The sequence below is a fragment of the Aptenodytes forsteri genome, unplaced genomic scaffold (assembly GCF_000699145.1).
Source record: "Aptenodytes forsteri isolate BGI_AS27 unplaced genomic scaffold, ASM69914v1 Scaffold69, whole genome shotgun sequence".
In the NCBI taxonomy this organism is placed as follows: Eukaryota; Metazoa; Chordata; class Aves; order Sphenisciformes; family Spheniscidae; genus Aptenodytes; species Aptenodytes forsteri.
The window spans coordinates 3,466,348-3,470,095 of NW_008795885.1; positions in this window are offsets into that span (position 1 = coordinate 3,466,348).

Sequence of the window (3,748 nt, forward strand, 5' to 3'; positions counted from 1 at the left end):
ACCTCCAGAGGACCCTGCCAGCCTCAACCATTCAGTCATTCTATGATTCTATGTGTCTGCAGTGAAGAATAGTTTTAAAGGGCTACAAAGCCTGTGTGTTTTGTGCAAGACAGAAGGCCTGGGTCTAGAAAGTCTGAACCTTACCATGAAACTTGGTGCCTGTGCCAAGGCCCCAAACCTGCAGAACTCTGACATATGTGGAGTGTTTTCTACCTTTCACAGTTAAAAGCAGCATATCTGACAAAAAAACCCCAACAACGTTTTGAACTGTATTCACAGTTGTAAGTACCTTCCACTGCTTGAAATTAATGAGATCTCTTGCACCAGTGGGTAGGTTCAAGTAGGTTCAAGTCTAATGTCCTGGTAACACTAAGCACCATAACCAGCTCAGGAAAACTGAGCAGTCAGAAGAGAGTAATGGAAAACACAATGTTCATGACCAAATTGAGCACTGGTCTAGGAACAGATCAACTGATCAATCCACCAATCATAGCACTCTTCAATATCCTACAAAAATGACTAATCTGAAAAAAATCCAAAAATTCATTAGTGATTTCTCAGATAGAATTGTACTACAGAACACATATTGGCATAGACATTGCAGCTACTTTTTGTAATTGCACAACTACCAAAAAAGACTCAGGCTCAGAATTAATATGTTGGACTACCTTGGTAATCACCCTGCACTGATGCACTGTAGTCTATTCACCAGAAAATAAATAGTTCAAAAATCCAGCAAGAAAATGCTGCTTTTTCCTCAAAAGTGTTAAGCAATACTGTTACTTAGTTACATTTTCCTTCTCAAAAAGTTGTATAACGGCTCTTGCCAACCCATCAGTCAAAGGGAATGCAGATGCCCAAAAGAATAAAGGATGCCAGGCCCCATTATCTCCAGACTTCTGCATGGGAATTCTCTGATGCCTCTAATTGCGCAAGCCTTCGTCAATGCTTGTATGAAGCAGAAAGCTCCTAATGAAGCAGAAAATTAGGAAAAAAATCCCAGCTTTTCATCTTGTCTGTAGCTATTGATTAGCTGGCAAAAAGCAGTCAGAAAACAGGAAGCCTGGTAACACTGATCTTGGATTGGCCTTTCTATTTCCAAAATTCAGATTTGATTCTGAAGAGCTGTATTAATTTAATCTAAAGGGAGATATTGTATCTCCGTATGATCAAGCCAGCTCAACAGGCAAGGAGTAGCCTTGGGAGGACGAAACGTGGTGTAAAGTGCCTACTAGACAGAACAGGCTTTCTCAATAACTTTTTTAGAGTTCTTTGTGTGACACAAGTTCAAATTATATTTAAGTTTGAGACTATTACATACATTGGTAAGGGCAGCCTGTTAGCTTTCTATCTGGAAAGGGCACTAGTCAGTTTGGAGACATTTAAATTTAAGAGAAATATATTGGTCAGAGTAACTTTAATGAGGCAACCATGTGCCATTTGTTCTTGTTTTTCCAACAGCTGGAGTTCAGGTTTGATACAGTAAAATGCTTCAGCACTGTTTTGGACTGGAACCAGCCTGCTGATTGTCATACAGGAGCGAGCACATTAAATATTAATGGTTCTATACCCTTTGCTACAAAAGCACAATTTGGTCCAGTGTGTTTGGTAAACTGCACTCATTTTATTACCTCTAACACACTTGCAAGACGTTAGGGTTAGATGTATACAGTTCCTTGTATTTGAAAACAACCCAAAGTGTCCTTACTATTTGCTGTACATTCCACAGAGGAACACCTTCAGTGATCAAACCCATTTTTCAGCACGGGTTATCTAAAATTAAAATGCCAGTAGTTAGTCTCACACTTCTCTATACAATAGTATTTCTAGGATGAAATAATCAGGCATTCTAAGACAACAGTTCATCTTCACGGAGATGAACGCAGCAGTTTTCAGGATAAATTTTATTTTATCAAGTTACTTTCAAGTTGGGGGACCAGAGGTATTTCGGGCTTTTAACAGTGTTCATGGATCCCACTCGTCGTGATTAGCAAAATTTCCCTGTGCAAGGTGTTGTACGACAAGAGGAACAGATGTTCTTCTACAGTGATATTGCATACCTCTGGGGCGACACGGCCCTGGTGTAATGTGGGAGCGGTTCAGCAGTTACTGCTGCAAAGATGTGCCACAGCAGTCAGGAGGAAGAAGCAGCAAAGGCCCAGCTATGACATAGTTAACAACATTTAACATTTGTCTCCCCATAGCAGTTTCCTCACATGGGCACAAGTTCGAGCTGGTAGCACTGTAGGTACTGCCGTAGCTAGTGAAGGAATAGACCCAGGAAATGTATGTAGCAGCACTTGCACATCATTATTTCAGTTGCTTCACCGACACTTTGCACTGCACAGCTGGGAAGCCTAGAAGACATGGAAGTACCCATCTCACTGTGGTGAAGAACTGATTTATAAGCCCTGAAAACACCCAGTTGGCCCGTATCATAAAATTAATATTGAATATCAGAATATAGAGTATCCAGGGGCTTTACAGAAGACTTACAGACCTCCTAGGCTTAAGAAATTTGCTCTAGGAGCTGCCAGAGCAGCTTTCAAGAGACCAGGCAGCCTTCCATTAAAATCCATCTAGCCCATGGAAACTTGACACATTTCTACAAATAAGGTTTTATTCAAAAATCGTAATTTTCCAACAAAAACTTGTCATTCCCTCCTTCGAAAAAAAGAAGTCTCCCTCTAAAAAAATGAACAAGCTTACATTGGTGGTTTGAACTAAGTAACAGCCCATGGGGAAGGAAAGCCATACTCAAAGGCAAGAAAACACTGGACTTCAAGAAATGCAACAGGCCAGGAAGAATGGAGAAAGCATCCAGGGGCTGGTCAGATGTACACTTTTTCACTCACAGGAGTCTGACGGAAGACTGGAGAAATACATTCCTATAATGTTGCTACACTTTCAGCTCAGAATTACTCTTTTGATTCTGTATTGTAAAGTTTCAAGGATTACATGTAAGACATCTTCATTTTTTGTTTAGTATGTCCTTAAAAGCACAGTCTTTGTTTAGAGACCCATTTTCATTTAAGGAAAAATGACAAAGAGCTGTGAACTGCAAGGGGAGCTAGAGGCAGTTCAAAACCCTGGTGTAAAGCCATGTATTGAGAACACAACCATGGTCAAACCACATTCATTTTGGGAGCCAGCATTAGCCAAAATGAACAAGATATTACCACACAAAGAAGACCTGTTGCCCCCACTCTTTCCAACCACTTACTTCTTGCCCCATTTCCTTTCCTGCCCTTCTGAGATTTTTGGTCTTTTTGCACGGATGTTGCCCCGTATTATTCTGTTGGACTGAGCTGGGTGAAGTCCAGTGAACAGTGCAACTCTGCAGGAAGCAAGCAGTTACACACACTTCGAAGTCTGCTTCAGCCGCAGGCTGACCACCTGTATAAAGTCACAGTAAAAGAGCCTTTACAAAGCGACGGTAACAGGCCACACGTGAGAAGAGGAGCCCCTGGCGGCTGAGGCTCGGCCCGCTCCCACGAAGACACAGCGGCGCTGTGGTAACGTGCTGTCACCGCAGTCGGTCGGGGCCAGCCCGCTGTTACCAGGACAGCAGCTGGGCCCTCCCCCAGGCCCGTCCCGCTGCCCCGGCCGCAGGGCTCCCCGACGCCCCGGTGAGGTGAGGTGAGGTGAGGCGAGGCGAGGCGAGGCGAGGCGAGGCCAGGCCAGGCCAGGCCAGGCCAGGCGGGTCCGCGCCGCAGCCGCCGTGCCCCGGCAGGCCCGCCCCCAGCAG